The sequence below is a fragment of the Falco peregrinus genome, chromosome 9, assembly GCF_023634155.1.
Source record: "Falco peregrinus isolate bFalPer1 chromosome 9, bFalPer1.pri, whole genome shotgun sequence".
NCBI lineage: Eukaryota > Metazoa > Chordata > Aves > Falconiformes > Falconidae > Falco > Falco peregrinus.
In genome coordinates, this window is record NC_073729.1 from 10,142,810 (window position 1) to 10,170,788 (window position 27,979).

At 38.1% G+C, this 27,979-nt stretch overlaps 1 long non-coding RNA gene across 16 annotated transcripts in view; it reads left to right on the plus strand.

Moving 5' to 3' along the window:
* The window catches only part of LOC106112084 (uncharacterized), a 316,631-nt gene that overhangs the window by 30,304 nt on the left and 258,348 nt on the right, over positions 1-27,979 (plus strand). The gene's annotated exons all lie outside the window — the stretch shown is intronic.

A 27,979-nucleotide genomic window follows, 5' to 3' on the forward strand; every position in this document is an offset into this window, starting at 1 on the left:
AATTGAAAGTTCTCTAGCATGACTAAAACTTTCTGAATTTTCATCAGCTGAGCATTAGAAATTAATGGAATTGTTACTTTTGTGTGATTACGTGGTGAGCAGGCTTCAAGGCATATGTAATTGTACATATGCCATCAAGAAAATATATGATATTTTTGTATTCCACTCAACAGAGCATCTGTCTGAAAAGAGGACTACCATGAGGGTTTTGTTCTGGCTTCCAGTAAAGTTTATTATCGCTAATAACACATGTTAGAATTGTTAGCGAGATGCTGAGATGCCCTCTCATGCAGATCCTTCTACTTGACCCAAGGATTCTTGAACTGTTTTCCTTACAGTAATGCAGCTTCATCTGAATATTGTAGCTTGCTTGTTAATATGTTCTCTGGGAAAATAAAGACCTAAATTTGAGCTCCTTCATTGTGAGGAGAAAATTCAAGTCAAGCTTTATATTTTAAAGGTGATTGCTAGGCTCTTCCACGAACAATAGAAACTTCTTTTTCTCAAGTAGTTTTTTACATGAGTAGAGCAGGTGCCAGTCAGCTCTTTAAGGAATCTGTACCTTTCTTAGAGGAGGGAGATCTAGGCTATGGATCTCTAGTGAATTAAAATGCTTTCCATCACACCTGGAAAAGATATTTAGAGACATACTGTTTATTAAAAAGTTTTGTCTGTAGTAGGTTTTGGTGATGCTACTCTTTTTCTGCTGACTTAAATTTGTTCTAACCCCTTCTTGAGCATTGTGTAAGGCATGTGGCAACTTTTGTTTAGGTCACGGACTCTTATTTGAGACTAAGCACCGAAATATGCCTATTACAGCATCTGTATGTAAGACTTTAATTGCATTGATCACTTTATTCTAATTCAGGTTTAATTGTTCTTAGTATGAAAACTGCTGCTACTGTTGAATTGCTTTTATCTTTACTGTGCCATGATTTTCAGATGCCCTTCCTCAAAGACTGATTGGTTGAAATTTTAAGAAGAGAGTAATGACGATTAAAAAAAAAAATAATTACAAAAACCCCAACCAAACCATGCCCCCCCCAGTCCTCTGATCCACTTACCAAAGATAGGCTTAATTTAAATTGAAATAAAAAAAGCACAAATAATATTGAATTTCTAGCCATCTAACAAGGAGATTTAAATGAAGGTTTCATAAATTAAGCATGAAATTTGAAGTAGTATTAATAGCATTCTCTACTGCTATTTGCTCTATAAGAATTCTGGGGCAAGTAGCAGTGTTACAGCTCTGCCAATGCTGGTACAGAAGAATTACAACTTTTTCTGTGTAGGAAGTATCCAGCTTTTTGATTTCAGGTTGTACTATATCCTCTGTTTGGAAGGATTGCAAATGGAAAAAACTTGGGGTTTTTTCTGTCCCTTTACTGAAAAGGAAACTAGAAGACTTAGTCAGGACACATACTACTGTACTCTGGCAAGATGGGAAATACATGTTTGTCTAAAGAACAGCTCTACTTCCAAACAAAAGAATATTTTCTGAATGTTGCAGCCTCATAATCAGCTGTGCTGAAGACTAAGGATATCAGGATATATCAGTTACAGTGAAAATACAGGTTCTATATAAGTGAGAACCTAGGTCCTCATAGGATTTAGGCTAGCTGTGTCCTCCTCTGCTTACCAGCTATATTCCACATGAAGTTTATTTTAAAATATATTTTCCTTGTACGAGGATTGTAGAATGCATTTTTTTGTTTAATGTAATGGGGGACAAATCTATTCAAAGGAATACATTTTGCAAACCCATAATTGTCTACAGTAAGTAAAATTGTATTTGAAGTTAACAGTATTGAAGTATGATAATTTGAGTGACTATACAGAGCTGTGAACTTTGACGGTTAGGAAGAAACCTTGAATCAGAAGCAGGTTGCTTCATATACTTTTATTTTGCATGTTCTCAAATCTTGTTTATCAAACACTGGATACATTCCAACTGCAAGATATTGGAATCTGACTAGAAAGATCCCAAGCATGGCCAATAATGTAACTTCTTTGTATTTTGACTGTAGAATTTTATTTGTCCCGTCCAGGTAGTTTGTGATATTTGACTTACTTATTTGAGTTACTTAAATGCCATACTACTCATAAATAGTGAAAGAAGATTAGCTCTATTTAGACTGCAGATGTCATAGTTTTGTTTGACTTAAAGAAATTGACATTTATTCCGCTTTCATCCAGGACAGTAAATATTTTTTTGTGAAAATTCCATTTTAGAATTGCATTATTAAATGCTTAGTAAGAGTTTACTGTATGAAATAGGCAAATGGTGTTTTGTAAGCATAAGAACCATGCTGCATTTATTTTTCTGGTAATTCTTGAATCTCTGTGTTACAATATTCTTTTGCTCATAAGATTAAGGAGCTTCTATGGAAGAACCTTTATGGCTTTACACTTAGCACTAATTTTTTTTTTTTTTTGAGACCATACTATATCGTACTATGTAGCTGATCATTTGGTGCATGCATATAGTTATTCAGAACAGTAATGCATAAGTCCAGTTTAGTAGTAAAATTCTAAAGTATCTATTTTGTTTGCTGCTCTGAGAAATTTGGTTGCTGTATTCCCACCTTCTTTCTATAGCTTGCAATTTCTGTGAGCATTTCATAGGAGGAACTTTAAGGTGGGGAATGGGACTTCTCATATTCTAAACTACAGTCAGATATGCATATACAGTATCTCAAGTTGGAAGGGACCCATAAGGACTTGTTGAGACCAACTCCCTGCTCCTCACAGAACTACCTAAAACTAAATCACATGACTAAGAGCATCATCCAGACATGCTCCTTGACCTCTGGCAGGCTTGGTGCTGAACACTTCCCTGAGGAGCCTGTTGCAGTGACCTCTCAGTGGAGAACCAATCTGAACTGCCCCTGATGCAGCTTCATTCCATTTCCTTGTGTCCTGTCGCTGGTCATCAGAGGGGAGATCAGTGTCTCCCCTCCACTGCCCCCCTTGGAGAAGTTGTAAACTGCGATGAGGTCACCCCTCGGCCTTCTCCAAACTGAACAAACTAAGTGACCTCAACTGTTCCTTGTAAGTCTTGTCCTTGAGACCTTTCAACAATAGCTGGACAGCTCGTATTCAATTCGCCACTGACCCAAACTCCCAGATTTCTTTCCACAGGGCTGCTGTGCAGCTGCTTGTCTCCCAGTTTGCACCTATAACTGGGATTACCCCATGCCAGTTGCAGAACCCTGCACTTGTGTTAAATTTCATATGGTTGCTGATTGCCCATCTTAAGGGAGTCCACAGCACTTCTTGATTTAGTATCATTAGAAAATGTATTAATGTATGTACAATTCCTGTGTCCAGATCATTTACGAAACCAGTAAAGAGCATTGGCCCTAAGTTTGAGCCCTGGGGAACCCCACTGGTGATGGGTTGTCAGCCTGATGCAGCCCTATTTAGTACAACTCTTAGAGCCCAACCTGTTGGCTAATTGGTCACCTCATGTATTGTAGACTTTGTATGCCGGACACTATGTCCAGAAGGATACTGTAAGAGACAGCTTTGCTAAAATAAAACCCTCACATCTACTGGTTTCCCTTGGTTGACTAGATGAGTGACCTTGTCATAAAAGGAAATTAAGTTGGTTAAGCAGGGCTTTCCCCTTGTGAACTCATGCTGGAGCTATGACCTATGGCTGCATGGTCTCTCTCGTGTTTTTCACTAACTCTCAGAATAACCTTCTCATAATTTTACCGGGCACTGAAGTGAGACTGACAGGCCTGTAATTACAAGGGTCTTCCTTCTTATCCTTCTTGAAAATTGGGACCACCTTTGCCAACTTCCAGGCGATTGGGACCTCTACAGTTGCCCAAGACCATTTTAAAAATAGTTGAGATAGGTCCTGCACTAACGTCAACCAGCTTTTTCAGTACCCTGGGATGAATCCCATTGGGCCCCATAGATTTATATGTGTCTGGCTGGAACAGCAAGGCTCAGACGAGTTCCAAATTGGCTGGAGTTTATCATACCCGTCCCCAGTCACACTCTTCTAACACAAGGCTCTGGGGGTCCCAGGGCCCATGATCAGTGTTAAATATGGAGGTGAAAAGCATGTTAAATGTCACTCTGTCTACAACCATATTTGTGAGGTGACTGATCTTGTCAAGTAATGGACTGATGTTATCTATGATCCTCCTTCTGAGTAAAGAAAAAATGTCTAATACCGAGTTGTATTGTACAAAGTATGGGGGTAAAATGAGAAAACAAAAGGAGATGAGGGTGAAGTAAAGCAGTTTGGCTTTACTCCTGAGGGTCAGCTAACTTCCCTTTTCTGCTTGTAAGCACATAATGCACATAGAAATCTTTTCTATTTACTCCACACCAATTTTCTGCTTCCTTTTATTATAGAAATATGAGGTGATTACAGCTTACCAAGGTGACTAAGTGTGTACTTACTCAGTGAAGCTCTGGTTTATCGTTTGTGCATGCCATATTGTTGTTCGTTGCACAACATCACGCACAAGAATGCTTAAATGAGAAATGCGTCACTCTGCCAAACTCCTCATGAACTAAATTTCTATATTTGTCTGGGAAAACCCTTAATGGTGGTGATTTATAGTTCACATTTTCTGTCCGCTTCAGTTCTATTCAGTCTGTCTGCTGTACGAGAAATGTGGATCATGAACTTGTCAGTCAGGCAAAGACAAGAATATTTTACAGCCTTTAGATTATTTGAAAAAACATTTTTTTTCTGTACACAAATTTGTCCAGTGAACTTCTGAGGGTAAAGTTATCTTTGAAGTCTGGGAAGTGTGACAGAACAATGTAGTAGCAAGTACTGTTACTTGGAGGAAATCTGCTGACATATATTATAAAGAACCTATTAAAGCTGACTTTTAAACTTGCATTGCTTTTTTGTTAGCTACCTGAAGGTATGAGAAATTTTTTTTTTTTTAATCTTGTTCTAGGGAACTGTATGAACCAGATTTACAAAGCTTGCAAAAATTCATCTGGAGTTATTCTGTTACTTCAGTCAATGCATGAATTTTAATAGAACTACTTGAACTTTAGCTTTGTTTATGACATTTGCATACGTTTCTGCAGGAAATTAAAAAAAAGTTAGTGTAGCCAGGAGCATATTTTATAAATAGGAACAGATAAAGGGATGAACAGATTGCTAGTCAGAAGAAGAAACCATTCTTTGTATCCAAAAGGTATTATGAAGAGTAAGATTTCCATTAGACTATTTTCTAATGATAAAGTGACACTGTTCATGGGATTGTCAAACTGTTCATATGTTCAAAATTGTTCATATGAATATAGCAAAAATAAAAAGTTATCCAAAAAAGTGAAATAAATTTGAATTCTTTTAACAAACGGCTAAGAGTAATGCAGCAATCAGGTAAAGCTTGCACTAGTACTGAAATTGCTGAAATGTCTTTGGTCACTTTAGCCAGCTAAAATTGGAAGACTTCAGTTTCACAAACTGAAGTTTTGGATTTTAGTAAGAATTAATCCATGTGTCCAATGCATGTCACCAACATATCATGCACAGACCACTAGCATGAAATGTGGGAGATACAGATGTAAATCTCTTTTCTTCTTGCATTTTTATGCAAGTTTTATCTTGCATTACCCGGAGTCAGGTAGAGCATGGACCTGAATATGGATCCTGTTTCAAACCGTGCCATTAGACAGGCTTATCAAGCCAGAGCATGAGTGTGTGTGAATAGGTACATATGTATGCCTCTTCTAAGGTATATCTGTGCAAAGAATGCAGCTTAAAACAACATCTCATGCTAAAATTTAATTTAATCAAAAATACTCTGTCCATGTCTGTGTATAAATAGCAAATAATTAGTTATACTCAGAGTAACTCATTAAAATTCCATTTAAAGCCAGTAAGGTTAATCTGCGCATTTCAAAGGTCATTATCAAGCAATTAGCTTGCTTTCTGTTCAACACTGGAATCTTTTTTAAATGCATCTGAAAGGGTAAATTGCAGTGGAAGAAACTTGGAAGACTAAGCAACAAAAATAAATAAAATTACTTGATGTCTGGTGAAAGAACCCTCCAGAAAAACAAATAGTAATTTCCAAAAGCAGCCTTTCTTTCTGATAGCCTGTTCTTTTCCCTCCCTCCTTGGCTCTGCAGAAAAGTTGTTACTGTCACTTTTACCATTTCTATTGTGGTTGCATCACAGAAGACCAAATTATATACTGAGTAATGAAATGGGGGGGTGGGGGGTGAGGGGGTGGGAAATTGCTTGAAAGATAAAGTCCTTATTCAAACACTAATCACCACATTCATTCCAGCACTGCATTCTGTGCTGGAATGAAAGATAATGTCTTAAGCTCCCTATTTCTCACCATCACAATCCTGCAGAGTAGCAGGTGTTCTCCAGTGTGCATAGTAAAAGCATCTCAAACAGTGCCTGATTTCCTCAACTTGAATATTATTATTATTTTTTTAGTAATATAATTAGCAGGAAACCAGTGGTATTGATCTTTTAATTGTATAAACAGAATTATCATGGCAGTCAAACGACTGGGAGAGTACAGTGTCAAAGGAACAGATGTTTCAAGGTCTCTGGAGATTCAGTCCATGTATCACATTTCAATAGATACTTTTTCATGCTTTGAGATGACAATAAAAAAATCAATGCTTTAATTCAGGAACACAATTTGATGTTAATTTGAGGAACAACAAGATGTTAATAAGCAAGCGTTATGAAGTGATTTAGGTACTGAATGTGGTAAGAAAGGAGATAGAAATTAAACATATACTGATAGTGCTTTCATCTCACCTTACTTTTTTTAAAGATGGGTTTGATCCTGTACTGAGATCTCTGACAGGCCTTGGACACTGACTGCATTCTCTGCTTTTGTTCCAATTATTTCCAACTTGCTGGTTTGAATATTTTTTTAAGTGGAGGATGAGACAAAGAGCTGGCAAGTTAATTGGAAGGGGAAGGCAGATTCTACATTTTTAATTCTGGGCGAAGGAAATTGCTGTAGCTGTGAAAGAGGGAATCCTGTTAATAGCTTTAAATTGACATTTTGGCCACTGAGATTAAATAGATGCCTAGTACTTGTCCCCTTTTGTCCTTCCCAAGAAGACAAGTTATGTTTGGGAGCAGAGAGGTGTGGGCTGTCCCAGGAGGGAGGATGAGCCAGGAGCTGAGAATGACAGGCAGGACGGTGCCCCTGGCTGCCACGGCATAGTCCCATGACAAAGTCTCTGGGCCCTTGGGCAGTGGTTGTGTGGGTGCAGGGGGTCAGGGCATTTCAGGGCTGCTGGTGCATTTGAGGCCCTGCTGGAACCTTTGTAGAGAATAGATGTCATTGGCAAGCTGGCAATATTATAGACGTTTTTGTGCAGCTAGTCTCTGACGCAATTTGGAAAAAATTTAAATGGTTTAAATTCTCTCTAAGATAAAATAATTATTCCCATGTACATATAGATTAATGGAATATCCTTTTGCCATTTTATGATACGACATAATGTATATTCTCTCTGGTGGACAATGGCTGGTTAATAGACTGAATATAAGGAATTTAATCTCTTGACCAATGTTCTGCAGTATTACATGTTTTTGTTCTATTAAGCTGAGCACTATGTTAATACAGTCAGAGGATAAAATTAGACATACTGTTTAGTCTTCTGAGCTTTTGGACTCAGATTTCTTGAATCACAAAACTTCTGATGGCAGCGTGGGCCTTCTCTTAAGAAACTCAGAACATTTAATGCACTCATTTCAGTGATCAAATACAATACAGATTATTTTGATTCCTTACCACATAGATTTCTCAAAAGCTTGTAAGAAAAGAGTAATTGACATTTGGTCTTGGAGTTGCTTTCTCTATACTCTTCAGATCGGAATAAGTTTTGGATCTAGATCTGATGTTTGACTTCTGTTTTGCTAATGTATTTTGTCCTGTTGCAGAAATCCACAGTTATTAGTTATGTGATTAGTGATCTTGAATAAAAGATTTAGGAACTGGGTTTCAGGTTAGAAATTAACAGCCTTGGTGAGATGATAAACTGGCAGTTTAAGGGAAAACTAGGCTGCAGCAAGACAAATATTAAAATACAGATACTTCAAAAGGTACTTTCAATAGTTACTATCATTTTCTGTGTGCCTCCTTAGTGTTTGTTGCATTCTCTAATCATATTTTGTGTTATATGAGATTATGAATTTTATGAGTAGTGATTAAGCATAGAATGTAAACAAAAGTATTTTCAGCATAATTAAAATGTTACGCAGAAGAAGTCTGTTCTGTCATGTGTTTAGGCCAAAAATGAAACCCGCAACTTGTAAATGAAGATCTGGAGTCTTTTGAAGGCAAATTGTGACTGTTTTTTTGGAGCTGCTTTTATGACATTTTTCACAAGTCACCTCCCTGCTCTGCCCCCCTCTCCCCCTTAAAATTAACTTTGCATGGAACTAATAGAACTCTTTCTTTTTTAATGTTTTGCTCTGATAGTCTAATGGAGCTATAACCCCTGATGGTGCTTCTGGATGCTCCTGCAATACATATATGAATCCCCCCAACAAAATAAATCAAAAACCAAAGCCAACAATAAAAAAACCCGACAACCACCCCAACGTACCAAAACTTCTCAACACCCTTATTTATGACCCTTGTGGAATGTGTTAACCTGGACTGTTAATTTGTAGGGCAAACACAGCAGATCAAGGGTGTTACTACTATTTGAATTAATCTAGTTTTGTTTCAGCACAGGCAGTCTGCAGTGACTATTCATGTGACAGTATTTTCCAGAGTGCCTCAGGGACACTCACTTTCATTGGCAGTGCTGCAGTACTGGGCACTTCTGAAGAATTTATGCCTGTTATAGCAGCCACTCAGTGTTGTTACTTAATGTGCAGTATTCTATCAGGGCTATAATTTACAGCAAATTGAATGTATTTCCCAGTCCGTTTAAAGACTGTTCCATTGTTAGAAGACTCATGTCCTCCTTTATGTTTTGTTGTTATTTTTGTGATGGTTTTTAAGCTTTTCCTGGTACCAGCAGTAGATTTATCTTGCTGCTTGTGTATTTAATTATAGTTCCAGTGGAATTCTTGCTGTGAAAGAGTAAGTCTGATTTGCATTCCCTCTGAAGCTATTTTGACAAGCAAAACACAATGACTTTCTGCATAATGCTATTCACAGTGTTTTTGGGGTGCATTCCTGATACAGAGAAAATAATTGAGAGGAAGGATGGATGCTTCCTCCTGTTTTTGTGGTGAGTAGTTACAGGGTCCCTGTTCAGATTTGTGTGTCATGCTGCATGAGGTAGTGTGAAAACCTAGCACTCTGAACTTAATGACTGCTTGTTCCTCAAAGCTTCAGAATCTTGGGTAAGGTACAGGCAGATCATACTTACCCAGAATTCGTTTTAGCAGTAACATAAACCTGCCTTGAGAGTTGCATCATATTTTGTGACTGTCTTTCTGTGTGAACAGTGAATCTATGTACTCATTTTTCCTTCTTATATTGTCAGTGTGAGCTGGTAACTTCATGGAATTGCCTTCAGGGAGCCTCGTTTGTTCTTTTTACCAACTTTGTGGTACAGTTGTCTTGTTTAATATATAGTTTCTTCTTTTGGTTTGTCCCTAGGTGGTGTACTTTGCACTGTGAAATTAAATTCCCTTTGTCTTTTAATATACAGTTCTTTAAATTTGGTTACACAACTCTTAACTTGCTGCCCTCTGTCCCATATAGTTAGTCTTGTCAGCTTTTACTGACAAGCCACTGGGTGTATAAAAGCTCAGCCCAGGCTGGTGAAAGTTTGGTGCAGACACAGTGATCTTTCCTCTTTGCTTAATGCAGAATTTGGACCAGAGGGAAACATTTTAATTCTGTTGTTATGAGATAGTCGAGGACCAGAAACATCCTTTTCTATCCCTTAGCTTTTCTGATCTCGTATTCTGTTTACTTAGGAGGCTCTAGTCCCTTGCTCTGTGCTGCCTATGCAAGTCATTCCTAATGTCTTGTTGCTCTATTCCTCTGCTTAATTCAAAATGTTGACTTCCTAGGAATGGCTTTTGATTCAGTGTCCTGGGCTCAAGAACTTAGCATCAGTGTTTGTAGCTTGAAGCCTGTTTAATATGATGTGACTGGCTACTCAGGTGGCATCAGCACCTTGTTGGTGTAATTTTTCCCAGTCTGATAAGGTAACACCTGTAAACAGTAGATCTGTGACCAACTGCCTTTCTAACTATGTCAAATTCTCATTTCAACTGATGCAGAATTCACAGGTTTATTGATTTAAATGGAACTGTGTTGCTTTGAACCAATGAAAGAACCATCCTCTGTTTTAAATGTGTTTCTGATTCTTAAACTGTACTTGCTATGCTGTAGCTACTTAAGCAGTCACACAAAAGTGACTGGGGCTATTCATAGTGCCTACAATTTAACATGTGCACAATGTTTTCAGTACTAGGTTCATAATCTCTTTTTACTTTTATGTAACTACTTCTGGTTTAGAGAGGGACTATTTTTTTTTTCATTTATTTTTTTTTACTTTCCAGACTACTTTTAATTACAGTGATACAACAGTAGGCTTCTGACAATTTCAGTCAAAAACCCCCCAGATTATGTTTGTATCCTGAGAAGGAATATTTCTTGAGCTGTTCTGTATATGTGCTAGATATTGAGGTTGATATATTTTACACTGAAATTAAATGTTCCACTAAAATAAAGGTGTAGTACAAAAAGAATAAATGGCACTTCATGCAGCTCTAGCTGAAGGACTGAGGTATAAATGGATGGGGAAAAAAAATTACCAATTTGCTTTCAAAGGAGTCACTAATCAAGAACTGTGTGGTTTGTCTTTTTTTTTTGTTCCCACTGAGGTAGATTTCACCATAATTCTAGCGTGCTCAGTGCATCAAGGCATGCCTTCTTATTTTTATCTAAGTTGTCTTCCATGTTTCCCACCCAAAATGCCCTCATAAAACGTATGATCAGTCTTTATTATTAAAGCCACTATTTCTGTCTCTGAGGAAAGATCTTCCTGATTATTCACATTTCCAGTCATGTTCCTGGTTTAACTAGATCAATCTTCTCCAATGCAACAAGATCAACATGCTTTCTATTTCATTGTTCTGTTTTACTTGATTTCTTGTGTATTTTAGATTATACTCTATTATGCAATATTACTTAGTTATGACATATTCCTAAGCTGGTTGCCCATTTAGTAATACATACGAAGTACACATACTGATTAGACATGAGAGTCTGTGTATACAGATGTGCACCTCATCAGTTGCATATTTGAGGGTTTGGTCCTTTATGTCTGTAGGAACTGGTTTTGTGGAATGAAATTCTCCTTTTAGATGGTGCCATTGATCGTTTGGTTAGGCTTCCTTTACCACCCTAGTGAGCTCCTACTACTCAAAGGGCATTTTGAAGGAAAAGATTTTACTATTTACTTTTAGAGAGAATAACATATGATTTATTCTGAATAATGAAAATCCCACACACACTTATGCTACATTACCTGATTATATGCATAGTTGTTGTTATAAAAAAAGAATATGATTGAATAAAGATTGTCTGTACATTAAGCCCTTGTTAGATTTTGTGTGTGGAAAGGTAAGGACTGAAAAGGTGCCTTTCTTAAAATAAGACAGGTACTTGTTCTTGCTTTGATGACTTACCTTCTTTGTTGAAGAATTTGGAATAATACTCAACATTGTAATTACTTCAGTGTCTTTTGATACATGAAATGTGTTGCAAAATGGTAGAAATATAAATGTTACCTTTTCTTTGTTAATGTTTATTTGCTTTGTAAGCCAGAGAGTATATTGGGAAAATTACTTGAAGTTGTAACCAGAGAAAAGGTAGTGCTTTTGAATATGGTAAAGATGATGACACCAAAAGAAGAAACTTTCTGCCATACCTTATGGGTAGTTATCATTAAACCTAGAAGTTAAATACTGTCGTTTTTCATGGAGAGGCAATATTATGTGTAGGGCAGCGGCAGTGAGCAGGTGATAGAATAAGAGCTACTGATTGTGGATTTGAGTCTAGACACTTAGAAACAGTGTCTAATTATATTGAGTACGGATTTACTTTGCAACTGGGATTAGAAGATACTTAGATATTCTTTCAGGAGCACAGAAATCTTGGCAAGAAGCTTCTTACAGTCACCATGTGGTTAGTTTATTTTGTCTTTAATCGGTGCCAGTTAGCTACATAGTGCCTTTATTGATGGGGCAAGGAGACTCTCCCATGCCTACCAGACTTTTGCAGCAGATACTGTCTAACGAAGAGATTTTCACTGATTCAAATAGGAGTTTGCAGAGGGTGAGACCTGACGTAGTAAGAACCAGTAGCTGAAGGGATATGGTGGAAAGCAAAAGCACTGTTTCCTCCCAAGCCTTTCTCTCAAGCTATGTTGAATCTAAGATCAAGCAAAGCAGGAAGCAGAGATAGTGAAAAAGGAGCTGGAGTAGTGGGAAAATGTCTTCTCAGTCTGGTCAGATAGTAACAGAATGAGAACAAGTGTGTAGGAACTGTTAGGAACTCCAGAGAGTCAGGAGGAGAATAGCATCATGGATACCTCTTCTTTCCTATGTATATAGGAAAGGAAGTAGGGAAGAGGATGCTGGTGACATGGAGCACATCTCCCTCTGCTGAAGTATTCACACCTCCCACAACTCACAAGTGTAGGGAAATGTACCTGGGATTCTGTGGAGTGTATGTCCTTGGTTTTGTGTTTGGTTTTTTTTAATTTTTTTTTTTTTTAATTTTCCTTTGCTCAAGAAGAGCGTCTATCCAAAGAGATGAATTGGGAAAACAGTCTTGTTCACATACAAGGGATTTTCTTCAGTCTTGTACAAAAAAATTTCATCTTGTCAACTTTTGCCTAGCTTTTTTACAGTACAACTCCATTAGATCAAAACATAGGAGCTTCCATGTTTACAGCATCTCTCTCTTTGTAAAATTATTTGCCGTTAGGAAGTTGGGTAGAGTATTACCAAAGATAACTTAATTAGTTATCTATGACAATAAATATCTTTGCAAATGTATTATCAGAAGCATGTCACTTTTTAGTGCAAAATCTTGAGTCACTTGCTGGTTTAATAGTTAACTCTAAGGCAGTTAATTTGTTGTGGTGATGAAACAATGATAGGAGTTTTGTCTCTTAAGCCAGATGAATCAAGGTGTGGCACAACTTTCAGCTCTGGAAATCTAGTGCTATTTGTCATTCTCACACACCTCTGCCTTCCCAGTGACATGTATTATACAAGACAGACATATGTTTCTGAATATTCATAATGTAGATGTATTGTGATAGATTTTATCTGAGCTAAAAGCTTTCTTCACAATAGCATGAAGAAAAAAGAGGATATAGAATGTCTTTCCACTGGATGTCACTCTTAGCTTAGATCTGTGGTAGCTTAATATTAAGATATCTTTTACATAAACCTGATACCTCGTTTTTGTTTTGTTTTTCTTTTTAAGATGAAGTTTTAAAGAGTTTTATTTAACCTCATGTCTTTAAGAATTTTTTCTTAAGGAAGAAGTACTTACAATGTTAAAGATCTGTTGAGTTTTTACTTGTGTGATTCTAATGTATTTCTGAAAAGGGTATGAATTTGTGAAGCTTAATAGTTTAGAGAACCACCTGGATAAGATTTTTGAGTATTCAGAGAATATATTAATATGAGTCTGTTGCAAGCAATTCCCCTGTGGTTGGTAGACCTGATACTCCACAACAAATTGTCTTTTTCATTTGATATTGAACCTTTCTTTATTTAGTCTCTGTTCCATTTTTTTTTTTTTAAACAGAGCTAGTGGATAAAAAGATTCTGCTAACACATCATCATTTAGGTATACAGATGTGGGTATCAATGGAAAATTTAATTTTGTCTTTAAAGATTTATAAAACTCAATGTTGTTCTCATGAATTCTAAGTGCTTTTAGTCTCAGAAGATAGATTATATTTTGTATTCATTAGTATTTGTTCATCTCTAATTTTAGCAGTGGATAAAGTAATTAGTAGTAAGAGAGAAAAATTTTATGTGCCTTTCAGGAAAAAAATCCAGACCCACTGAGGTTAAAGAATTACTTATTCCACCACTGCCACCACCACAAAACCCAACCAAACAAACAAAAAAAAAAACCCAAAAGGAAGGAACCTAGGTGTTAACTGGATATCCAAAGATAGCTTTCTTTCCTGTCTATGGGAAAAATGTTGCAGCCTGCCATACTGCCATACTGTATTGCTATTCACTAATCCTTGATGTTGAATTTCCCAGTTTATAGCTCAGAGAATGACTGCCAGTGATTGCAGGGAGCATAATTTTGTTGACTCAGAAGGGGTGTCCTTCCCTAGGCTAAAGGATGTTCCAATGTCCTTTGGCCAATAGGCCGATCCTCTTTCTACTTACTGCCCTTGGAACAGTAGGATCTCTGCGGATCATAGTGGGATACTGTGGGACTGAGAGGATACCAATAGTATTTGCATCTCATAATCCTCAGCTGAGCCTCTGTGCACATGAATATGTGTTTACTGTTTCATTTGGAGCATGCACAAATAAAGCCATTCCTTTTTCCAGTGTGGGAGATGTAGCTTTTCTACAGTCCTGAGACACAAGTGGCTGGCACAGAGTGGACAAAATTGCATTCTTTTCCATCACTTGCTGCCCATTTCATACATATAGTATACAAGATAAATTTGACCCTAGTAAACACACTCCTGAAAGTCATTTTAAGTTATGCCAATGAGCTCATTACTCGGTGTTTTGTAACGCTCCACTAGAAGCAGTGATTTAAAATATATCACACATAGGTTTTGTTTGCCTGTGTTCCATTAAGCTGTCACAGGATGCTTCTGATTCTGTGGCATTTTATTTTACATTACTCCTCCTCAGGGTGACACAGAACAGCACATAGCAGTCCCTCTATAATTACATTTCAATGACACAACTCAGATGTTTGGCTCTTTGGCTTGACACTAACAATGTCAGCATATATTGGTCACAAATGAGCTTTGAAATTAACATTCCTTTAAGGTGATTTGTGAAGTTCATGTCTTTGATACTTAAATGTCACATTACTTTGATTCAAAGTCAGAGCAGAGGGGACAAAATTTATATGGATGCAGGGACCTCCACTCCCTTCCTGGTGACCGCATGTTACACTAAAAACACAGGCCAAAAGTGAGGCAGCAAGGCTGAGTTTGGAAATCCTGTACCATGATGGCTTTCCTCCCACACAACTAGTTTAAACAGATGATGCAAGTTTGAACAGCTAGAAACAATACAGAGATTAAGTATGCCAATCTGTTTTAATTTAGTAAGTTTTTAAGTTGTCATAATGTTTACTCCATATGTGTCCCATAAATGCCAAATCAGCGTGTTTGTGTTCCAGTCTCATCTGTGAATTATTGTATAATCATAACCAGGCCTAAACTATTGCAGCTTATACACGGCCCTGGCTGCCTTCCTTGCCTTGGTCTTTTAGGCACTGACAAGGCTGATTTCTAGTCCATGTCTGCTAAAGAGATGGGTGACAGTTTGTACATGGTCACCTGACCCTTTGTACATCCTCTGTAGTGGGATGTAGAACCTGGGCTTGTAGAACATGTGCATGAATGCTAAGAAATATGCCACCCAGAGAGCAGCAGCTTGGATCATTTGTTGCAGTATCTGCTCTACTAAATGCAGTGAGGAATCTAGCATCTTTTTGTTCATGCCAAGTTAAGTGTTTTGGTACTATGGTACTTTCGTTTCATGTTACTTCTGTAGAGTACAGACTTTTTGTTCCTGTTTGGAAGAATATACTTTTAATATTTCTATTTGGTTTTCTTTGATGTTTCTATTGAAAATGTTGGCGATGATGATTATTGCATTTGATGATAGCACTTGAGTATTCAGGATCTACAAATACAACTCATACCCTACAGTCTGATCCATTTTGGGGGGAGTATTGGTAAATGTTGCAGCAGTGTTTTCATGCCTGGTCTCCTGCCCAAAAAAGTTGTCCAGTTTAAAGGTGAAAGAGTACAAGGCAGCTTAAACCATTTTTCATTCTCTCTTGAATCATTAGTTTTCAAAAACTGTTACGTTATCCTTTGTAAAAAGCATAGACTTCTGCATTTATTTTGTGAAGTTCATGTTCCCTAGAAGTTACAAGATAAATGATGTCCCATTCTAGTTCTGCTGTCTTTTTTGATCTTGGAGTAACTTTCAGCAAAACAGTAGCAACCAGTAGTTGGTTGCCAGTACGTGGCTACCAGTAGTTGAGTCTTGCACTGGTTTTAATTCTGGGCATAACATATGATCTAACTACAGATTATTTAGAAGGTAGTTTAACTCTTTAACTCCTGCTTGTATTTTGAAATACAAAATAAAAATTTTATCTTCAGATAATTATATTCTGAGCAGCTTAAGCCTTCAGAGTTGTGCTCAGAATGTGCATTTGGGTAATTCACTAAAAATGTGAAGCTGATAAATAGTCTGATCAAACAGTCATTTACTGATGAGAAGAGACACTTTGAATATATAAACCTTTATGTGAAACTGGGAAAATTATCCCTCTCATTTTTTTCGTAAGGCATTTAATATGTAAACCTAAAACCCTTCTCCGTGTCCATCCATAATTACTTAATTTTCACGATGTGTGAACATATGTTTGCATTAGGCATTGAAATGCAAATTGTTAATGGGTTTGATTGTGTGATTACCTCATAATATCAGTGATCATGATTTTGCTGTTAAAAGGCAGATTTGTAAGCACGATCTTCCCTCCTTTTCTCACCTTCCCTCTGGCAAAATAGAGACACGTGAACTGAGTGGTGTATTATAGCTATACAGAACAGTCTGGTATCAGTTTTTATAAAGGGAAGCTCTTGAAGGGCTATTTCTTGTATTCACACTACTTGCTATGTTTATTTATATGCTCATTAAGACTTCAAAAAATACTGTAAACTTACTTCTTTACACTTGTAATATTGAAGACAAAACTGTGCACAACTGATAAAGAAAAATGATGTGATTTGAGCACGGTATCACAGATTGTGCTTGGTATTTGCTTCTGTGCTCAAATAGCATCTCTTGTGTGAGTGTGTGGATTTTGTCTGAACCTTGCCTGAGGGAAGCCTAAGGAGGTGATGGAGTCGTGCGCAGGCCTGGAACTTAGCTGGACATACAGTGATGCTTTCCAGTGCAGTCATGTAGATCAGTTGTTCCATTAAATACTACTCATTTGTTAAGTTCGATTATGCTTCATCAACAGGGTATCTAGTATTTTGTTTAGACTTGTAACTGATTTGTTACTTTTTTAAACTGTAAGAAGTTGCACTCTGGTTTCTTACATGTGGGAGTATTTCTTGCAGTATTTTTTAGAGTGTGAATTCAGATGTAGTAGTAACAGCAATGGACTGTGCCTAGGTATTGCAAAAAAATACATAGTTGTTAATATTTATTTGATAAGGCTTCTGAAGAGTAGCTGCTTCATCTGAAACAGCCAGATAAACGAAGGCCTGGAAGGGAAAGAGGGCTTAAATACAGGCTTAAAAAAGGTCATGAACAAGTGCTTTAAGGAAGGGAAAACAGTATATACAAAGAACTATGTCTTATCTCTTACTCAGGAAATTAATGGCAAGAATTTCCCTGCACAGCAATGGAAGCTGTATTTCCCCACACACACACTTGAATCGCACAACAGATCATAAACAAATACTGTAGTGGGATTTAAATGTGTGTACACACTGGCAACATTTAAATTTTCCTCCCAGAGGTAGTGATCCAAACACATGGATCAGTAGCACAGTGAATCTCTCTGCTAGTGCCAGGAGGTTGGTGCTAAGAGTCAGCCTGGAAGGTATTGGTCCAGCATGCTGTCCCAATTCACCGTGGGAGTCATTTTAAGAATGAAACACACCAGTCTGTGAGAAATGATTTAGTTAATCTCAGAAGGAAATATTCATGTGAGGAAATGCAGCACAGTATTGCTAACAGCATCTGTGCTTTCTGCATCACGTAAAGAAAGAAGCCTGATGCAGTAGTAACTGAACTATCAGATGATTTCCTGAATTGTAGGTAGGAAAAGATTAATCATTAAGATATGTTCCTGGTACTGTCAGTGGGGGCTGTAGGAAATGTGAAGCAGCAGGGCACAAGGTGTGTGTGTGTGGGTTTGACACCATATTTAGGGTATTTAGACACTGAATTTATTTGCAGGCATCTGTAATCTTGCTCTGACTAGCACTTTTAATGACTTCACAGATTAAACTATTAAAATTAAACTGGGTGTAGATGTCAACTTAGAAATGCTCTCCCTGGACCAGGATTAAGATACATGAGTTAAATTAAATTGCTAGTATCTAGCAGGTGCTAATTGTATGAAGAAATGGAGGATTCCCCTTTCCACATTCGGCAAATCTAGTAGAATTCACAGGAATTCATACGCTGTTTCTCAGACAAATATTTTTCTGCACCCGCATTCCCACCCCACCCCCAAAACAAAAAACTATCAAACTGGAGATTCCCTCAGAAAAAAAAAAAAAAAAGAATCACTGCTTATATGATGCACAGTGCAGGAGAATATTTGAACACAAATCCTGTTTGGAATTTCTCTTGCATTCTGGGGAGATGATTTAACCACTGAGCTCTTCTTTTTGCACCTTCAACTCAAGTATTTCTGTTGTCTGGTTTGTAAAGTGACTTCCCACACAATTACATCAACACAGTGGAGGCGGGAGTGAGCGTGGGTTAAGGGGTGATGCTGAGAGATAGGGAGAAATTTTTAAATGGTGGAGAAGAGAAGCCACAACCTTTTTCCTCACATATATACAGGACCAGATTTTCTTCTTATACACAAGGAAGCCTTTTTTGACAGAAGCTATATTAAAAGAAGGGAAAAATCTGTGGTTTTTTTTCTATGTCATCCCCACGTTCCAAACATTTTCTGCTGAAGTTTTTTCTTGTTGAAAATTGCCTAAGCACTTCTAATTCCAACCAATCCAGTTCCAAATAAAATGCATGCAGTGACATTTGGTCTTATCAGTCAGATGTTTTATCAGATATTTTCACATAAATCTGTTTGATAATGTGTGTGTGGAAATAATCCAGGTTATATTGTCTATTTTCTACTAATAGGCAGTGGGATTAGAAGTTTCTACAGTGCTGTGGTCCTAATCTGTAACTCTGCTTACAAAGTTGCATTTATCATGTTTAGAGGTGAATCAGGTGTCATTGCATGGGTTATCTTACTGGTTTTAGTGTTGACTTTTGCCCCGGTAGTCAGTTTACTTGGATTATGAATCTGGCTTGCTGCAACAGGATATTTGCAAAATGGACAGAACATCATAGGGTGTATAAAACTCCCTATGTATAGGGAGGAGGCTCTATACTAGCCTCCCTCTAGAAAAAGTGAGAAATGGCCTCCATTCACTAGGCAAAGCTTACAGTTGCCTAATGAACATGTAAATTGTTAAAAATACTAGACTCATTGAAAAGATGGACCTTGTTGTTGAAGATGTGTTGGGTTTTTTTGCATGAATAGGAATGTTAAGTAAGCTAAAAAGTTCGCAATGAGCTTCAAGACAAACATGCTGTCATGAAGATTTTGTGGATATTCTTGTGTGCAGTGATACATGTCTGGATTACTGCTAATGCTGTAAGAAGCACAACTGAGTCAACTTAAATTTTCCTAGTGTGTTGAACCAAGGGATGTTAGCAAAGCTTGCTGCTGACAATAGCATTACAAGCTCATTTTTCTAGTTAAGATTTAACAGTATTTGCATTTTCCTTGGCACTATATTAAACAACTGTGATGCTGCTCAAGCTGCAGATAAAGTCCAGCAAACAGGAAAGAAAGTGAATCATAACTAGGCTATTAACCCAGATGAGAGTAATATGACATTCTAAGCCTATTTCCTATTTGATTTCTGAGCTTTGAAATTCTTGTTGAAGCAGAACAAGACTGAACTGTAATCTTTGGTCTGGTTTGGGTAATTCTGATTCCAGTATAGAAGGTCCTAAATCAATTAATGTTAACACAGGTAGGTAGAACAACTAGCTTGGATCATGTTCTCCTTACATTTTCAGACATCACTGAAGCTGTATTTAGAAACTGAAGAATTGCCTGGGCCATAGTGGTTCAGAAGTTGCAAGTGCTCAAGAAAATGCTAGTGACAGGAATGACCTCCTCCAAGCCAAATGATCTCGGGAGGGGTTACAGGCAAATGTAGAACTCTGCACTGAGCTAACTAGCTTCCATGGCAGTGGAGTTTAATCAAGTTGAAAGAGTGAGAGCGTGGCCAGGCAACTGTGAAAACCTTCCTTAAACTTCTAAGATTCATGAACTTCAATGCTGTTCTTTAATGGTGCCGCAGACAGGAATGACACTGTTCAGATCACTTAATTTACCTTTATGAGAGATCCTTGTCGTACAATTGCCAAGAGTTATTAAAAGATCTGTGTCTCTTACTGGTTTGTAGTATGCATAGGTAAAAAAAACCTTAAGCTAAACTCTCACTTTTATTTACATGGGTGATTTATATGGGAGACCCTTGTGCTACTTTAATGGATATGTATGTGAACATAAATCTTAGAATGATCTGTTGCTTTATATTTCCACCTGAAATATTTTTTTAAAAAATATTAGTAGTTGGTATCCTATTGTACCGAGTACCTTAGATATATTTGACAGAATGAACCTGAAATTCAGTCGTTTTTTGATACTTCTATACACATGAATTTTTGTCATTTTTTGCTTTGCTATTGAAGTTCTTCAGTCTTGTTCTTCTCTAGTCCTGTTTTCTCCAAGCTGGCTTTACTGGAGAGTGACTCCTATATTTTTAGTGTGTAGTAGCTCATTTTTCATTCAATCAGGTGGTCATAGTGTGACCAAGAAATGAAGGAAATAATATGGAATGGGAGACTGGGCCCTAAAACATTAAAGTATATATATTTTGAGATAAAGCTTTGGGTTTTTTTAATGTGGTAATTAAAGCTAAATAACCTTTAGACCATGCTTGAATCCAGTGAGATTTGATTTCAAAGTTACTTTAAAGGAAGCTCTGTAACTTAAAAAATGTTCTGTTAATTTAATGGTTTAATACATTTAAATTAACTAAGTAATTTGAAAGAAAATTACTTTGCAATCTGTTTGAAACTTGATTCCATTGCTTTCAAATGGGACATGAATTCTTTTCCAGATATAATCTCTTTCAAGAGGGTGGCTTCATGTTGCAATAATCCTTCTTACTACATTTCAAGGACTTAACTCCTTTTTTCCTTAATAACATATTCTTGGCAACTAGTACATAGCAGTTTCCTGTTTCAGTAGTACGCTGCTTTTTAAAAGTAACACTGAAGCTCTGTGTAGTTTGCCTAAGGGCGCTTGATGACTAAACTGAGGATTATTGAATATCTGCAATGTTTCTATCATGCAAAAGGGATCTCAAAGTCTTTGGGTTTTTTTGCATTTCCTCAACCTAAGTAAAATGTCAAGGGGGTGGGACATCAAGGATGATGAAACAGATTGATTTATATTTTTTTAAGCAGCAGTTGCACAAAGCATTTAAAAAGAGGCTGAGTGGGGCTGCAGCACTGTTCACTTACATCAGGTCTGTATGCAGTATTTCCAGATTGATGGTTCAGAACCCTGCAGTACACCCTGGGAGAAATCCTGATGGTTTCTCGCTATGTGACAAGATTGTTTCCAGTGCCTGATGCCAGTGCATAAACGTCTGTTTTATAGTGTGTTTAGAATGACTTTTGCTCCTCAAACACAGTGGAGATGGTATACCTTACTGCTTTTCTATTTCAGTGCTATTTTAAAAATTGCATTTAAGTAGACGTAGCTGATTCTGCAGTGTCTGAAAGGATAAGCCTGCAGGATGTCTCATTAGACTGTTCGTGGGTTTTGTTTGGCTTGGAAAAAAATATAGTGGAAAGGGATGTCACAAACTTGTCGCCTTCTTTAACTAGAAAGGCAGCTGCCAGGCTTCCAAGAAAATAACCGTTCTACTTCAACTAAGCACTGTCAGAAAACAGTCTTGTCCCATCAGACATGAAGTATTAACAGTATTATGTTGTTTTTATTAATCTGGTCTTGTTTTTATATAGTTTCATTTAAAGAATAAAGATTGACAGCCATCTATAATAGGAAATATAACTGCAGAAGCTCTGAAAATAGTTACCATTCATTCATAGATGAATTTAGAGAAACACATTTCAGTATAAAACTTTGTGAGTTGCTCTGTGTATTCCTTCATTAATTTAGGAGTTTGCTTGAACTATGTTTTCCTCCTCCTACACCCACAGCCCCCCAGCGTGGTTGGGCTGTCAGCCTTGAAGCTAAAGCATGATTCATCTTAGGTCCAGCTGATCAGTGAGTTACGAACAGAGGATCCTTGACCAAGACTATGATTGCCTTGATAGCTTGATTAGAGGAGAAACAGCTGTCTTTTGTGTCCTTTGTTGTGGTGGTCCTTTAAAGACTGGCTCTATGTCAGAGCTTGTTTGCCTTAAAACAGTTGGGTGTGTGCAAGCTCCTGTCGTACTGAATGGTTTCTTTTCTCCTTTATTAAAAAAAAAGAATAACTCCCCTCTTCTTCAGTTAACCCTTTGTGCCTGCATTACAAATCTCTATTGCTTATGTTGCTGCATTGCATATGGTTTGAAAAGAGGCTACTGGCCAATAGCAGTCTGCATTGTGGAAAGTGATCCATTCTGAGCAAAGAGTGAGAATGGTATCTTTCAAAAAGGATGATTTTCCCTATTAGTATCTAACAGTTCTGCTGTTACATTGCCTGTGATGCAGATTCTCACATGCGTATTTATAAAAGCTCCATAAAACAGGATTCTCAGAAATGTAGAGGAAAATGTAAAAAACTATCAATATGCACAGCCAGCCACTGGCAGTTCTTCCTGCTTCTGAGACTGAGAAGCAAAAGATGCTCTTACTAAAAATCCAAGTCAGGGAGTGTTAAAATTGGCATTTATATACAGCCAACAACCATATGTCAGTAGAGCTGGATGGTAGAACTCTAAATTGAGCCAGTAGTTAAACTCAGTGCTGTGATGAATATAACATACTGAATTAGTCATGTGCTTTGTCCATTGATGCAAAATGTTAATCTTTAGTTTGAATTAGTTCAAAGTATCTCAAATGCAGGTTTAGACTGCTTAGCAAATCATGCTGTAAGGACTTGGAGTAGTCCTCATCCTGGTTACAAATGTTTTAGCTAACAGGGTCTTTATATAAATGGCATGCTCTTGACAGTGAAAGTGTAACTCTCCGCTAGTTGCAGTGCAGGGAATTCCGAACTCTAGACTGTGTTTATCATGAAATTTGTACTTTATGGCACAAAGACTTGGGATTTTTTCATATGGGTTGCATTTCAGACATGTACTGGTTCAAAACCACCAGAACACAAAATCCAGCAGTTTTTCTGAAGGGCTTTCTGTTTGCTCAGCAACCTGCAGAAGTGAAGTAAAACTGTCATGGCATGCCACTGAGCACTGAAACTCTGCAAACATCCAATTTGATCTGTTCTACCAGAACTCGGTTGGAATAGATAGATCAGTTCATTCTTTTGAACCTGCAGGGCATTTTATGGGAAAATCAGCATGAGTATTTGTGTAATACTGCTTCACATTTCAATTCTTGCTTCTCTTAAAAAAATAATAAATTTGTAGGATCTCTGAACACCTTTGAAAATTAGTGCATTTAAGAATACATAGGGTTTACATTACCAAACCTCAGTAGCTCACATCTGAAAAAATTACAATTTATATGCCTTTTCTTAATGTCAGTGTATCAGCAGTGACCGCTAACTGAAATCAGCAAATATAGAATCTGACACTCTAATGGGAATAAATGTTCCATAGATGGCTAAAATGGCCTGAAAGCTACTCTAGTACTTCATCACTACAGTTTGTTTATTTTATGGAAAAGCTTAACGATTTAGTGGCTCATGGGCTTCCTGTATGTTATCATTTCTACAGAGACAGTGGTACTTGTTGAAAGATAGCATCAGTGTTCCAAAGGTTTCACAGGCTAACATAATGATTCTGTTGGGTATTCATGAAGATCAAAAGAGGTCTTTCACAAAAGTAGGCAAGAGAAAGATCAGTTATATTACTGATAAGATGATCTGGGTAGAATAAAGATACATTAATATTCATAAGAATAGAAAATGAGTATTTAAAATAATTGTAATACTTTTACTCAGACAGTACCTTTTCCAGTAACTTCAAAGGGAACAAGATGAGTCCTCTTTAAATTAGCTGACTTTTACAAGTTTTTTTTCCCTTGGGCACAGCCTGTCATGGAAGTGATAGGAGCTACTCCTAACAGTATGTAAAGGTTGTAATATTAGTCTGCTGAAACATTTAATGTAATTTGGAAGTAGCTTGTATATCGCAGTTGGGAACTGGTTGCCTGTAGTGTTGGGAGACATTAAAAAAGTAACTATCAGTTTAAATAGACGTGGATTGTGTTAAATTTAGTTTATTTAGTTTGTTTTTATCCTACCAAAGGTAAAACATAAATAAAGAAGGTTTTGGGAAGAAAAATGGACAATATAGATAATAAACCTTTCTAAAAAGAAAGACCCTCATCCTTTCACATCTCTCAAGGCGTAGTGAAAACATAAATCTATGTATTTGAGTTTCTTACAATTGTAATCCAACACTTACATTAATGATTAATTATCCAGACATTTATTGTGCAGACTGGTGTTTCTCCTCATCTGGCTATGAATCATAGAATCATTTTGTTTGGAGAAGGCCCTTAAGATCAAGTCCAGCCATAAACCTAACACTGCCAAGTCCACCACTAAACTGTGTTCCTAAGTGCCGCATCTATGCATCTTTTAAATACCTTCAGGGATAGTGACTCAGCCACAGAATCACAGAGTTGTCAGGGTTGGAAGGGACCCCTGGAGGTCATCTGGTTCAACCCCCTGCTAAAGTAGGTGCACCTAGAGCAGGCTGCACAGAATTGCGTCCAGGCGGGTTTTGAATGTCTTCAGAGAAGGAGACTCCACAGCCTCTCTGGTGGTTCTTCATATTCAGATGGGACTTCCTGTGTTGCGGTTTGTGCCCGTTGCCCCTTGTCCTGTCGCGGGGCACCTCTGAGAAGAGCCTGGCCCGGTCCTCTTGACTCTCGCCCCTGAGATATTTGTAGACACCCATAAGATCCCCCTCAGCCTTCTCTTCTGCAGGCTGAACAGGCCCAGCTCCCTCAGCCCTTCCTCATCAGGGAGATGCTCCAGTGCCCTCATCATCTTCTCCGCCCTCCGCCGGCCCCTCTCCAGCAGTTCCCCGTCTCTCCTGAACTGGGGAGCCCAGCACTGGACGCGGCACCCCAGGTGCGGCCTCACCAGGGCAGAGCAGAGGGGCGGGATCACCCCCCTCGACCTGCCGGCCACGCGCCTCCTCGTGCACCCCGGGGTCCCGCTGGCCCTCCTGGCCGTGAGGGCACGCCGCTGGCTCGGGGCAACTTGCTGCCCACGGGGACTGCCAGGGCCCTCTCCGCAGAGCTGCCGCCAGCAGGTCAAGCCCCGGCCCGTGCTGGTGCCCGGGGTCGTCCCTCCGTCGGTGCAGGCCCTTACCCTGCCTTTGCTGAACCTCATGAGGTCCCTCTCCGCCCAGCTCTCCAGCCTGTCCAGGCCCAATTCCCTGGGCAGCCTGTTCCAGTGCTTGACAACCCTTTTGGTGAAGCATTTTTCCCTAATATCCCATCTAGACTTCCCCTGGTGGATCTCTAGGCTGTTTCTTTTTGGCCTATCACTTCTTGCTTGGGGAAAGAGACCAACACCCACCTCACTACAGCCTCCTTCCAGGTAGTCTTAGAGAGCTGGTAAGGTCTCCCCTGGGCCTCCTTTTCTTCAAGCTGAACAACCCCAGTTCCCTCAGATGTTCTGCAGAAGAATTTTGTCTAGACCCTTCCCCAGCTCTTGCCCTTCTCTAGACAGGTTCTACGTCCCCTCTATGTCCTTTTGTAGTGAGGGGCCCAAACCCAAACACAGGGTTCGAGGGGCGGCCTCACCAGTGCCTAGTGCAGGGGACAGTCAGTGCCCTGATCCTGCTGGCCACGCTGTTTTGGGTACAAGCCAGGACACTGTTGGCGGCCTTGGCACCACGGGCACACTGCTGGGTGTGACAGCTGTGGCAAGTTTTTCCTTGTAGAAATAAGTAATACCAAGAAACTTCTGGGAAAATAAACTCTACTCCCACCAAATAGACGGATTACCCTCTGCTTGGGAAAATTTGGTTACAAAACTGCTTCCACCATGTTTGTCAGCGCTGTCTGATTTCAGGATTGCACATTGATTAGCATCAAATCTTTTCTTCATGCTTTCAGGCAGGTCTTTTACTGCTGTAAGTTATCCAACTGACATTGCATGTTCCTTGGGGTAAGTTTGTTTCTGATGACATTTTACCAAAGACAATTTAGGAAGCTGGTAACTGAGGAAAAGTATTAAACTGCAAAGAAACCAGACATCAGCCACACCATCTCTAGAAGTTATTTTTTTCTTGTCTAATAGATGTAAAAAATGCTTAAAGACTCCTTGAAAGGAATGGTGGAGTGGGCAACAAATAGTAACTAAGAGAAAATTTAATACTGTTTCATGTGCATGACAAGTCCGTTTTCCTGGCTTTGGCATGTTCCGGGAAGCAGTGCTTCTTGTTCCTTCTAGTGTCACAGACTCCAGTTACAGGGGTGGAGAGTGACTCCCAGATCTCCTTAAGCTGATGGAAAATAGACGTTTCTGAGAAATTTTGAGAAATATTTGATTGTTCTTTCAAATAGCTCCATTGTTTTTCCTACTTCCTAGAATGATTTTGATATGAGTTGACATATAAAATAAGAGATCAATTTATTATTTTGATTCAGGGCAGTTGTTCTGGGAAAAATACTGGTGTTTGTCATCTGAAATGTCACAGTTTCTGTCTTGGGAATGTTGCTAAGCTCTTATTTAAATGGCAGAGAGGTGGTTTTGCAACCTGCAGGAATGGGCATCTTTAGATGCAATTCCTCCATAGACTAGATTAATGGTCTCAGTTGAGTGAAATTCTTAAGAGTTATTTTGTGTTGTGTGTGTTCTGGGGCATGTGGGAAAATACATTGTGTAGTATTATTTAGAAGATTTAAATGGTCCAAGGTCCCGATATATTGCTGACAGCATATGGCCTTCTGCTTTACATGATAAAGCCATTAAAAGTTTCTTAAAGAACAGAACATATATTTTTGCATAGTTTTGTTATGTTTTACTACCTTTCCTGTGTCAAAGAACATGATGTAAAAGGAACCTTCTTAGAAAATCTATTTACTTTAAATGGCTTTTAGCATATATTTCCAAATTAGTTTTTAATTATTTGGGGGAGCCCTAGGGGTTTACTGTGTAGATACATAAAGAATACATGACTTACCATATTCTAGTAGCACTCAATAAATCTTCTGAGAGCCAGGGTCTTGCTTTGTGTGGCACTACACATCTGGACTAACGGTTAGACCATATCGGAAAGATTGTAAGTCTAATTAGACAGAACAGTTAAAAGAAAAAAGATTCTAATTGTAGAGATGGAGAGAAAAGGGTCATGGGGGAACTTGGTGGCAAAGCTGGATATTGGATTCATATTTTCATAGTGGTAATTTTAGTACCTTTTCCATCAGAAGATTCTTCTACTTTAGTTCATTTTAGACAAATTATATTCTCAAGTTAAGAAGTCAGAGTGCAGTTCTGTGACTATCATTCTCTGTTTTCTTTAAATGATAGTAGGGTATAAAATGCGCTTCTTTAAATGGCTGTAATTACTGAATACATTGCAATTGCTAGGAATTAAAATTGGTTTTGAGCAAAAGAGCCAGTTAGAGTTGGTTGTGTTATACGTATTTTCATTTTAAAAAATTCTTCCTTTCAAGCTGAATAGTCAGCTTTAAACATGAACTTTCTTGTATTTCCAAAGATTTTTATTCTTATGTGATTTTTTTTTTTCTCTTAGCATTTAATACAGTCAATGTATTTCCTT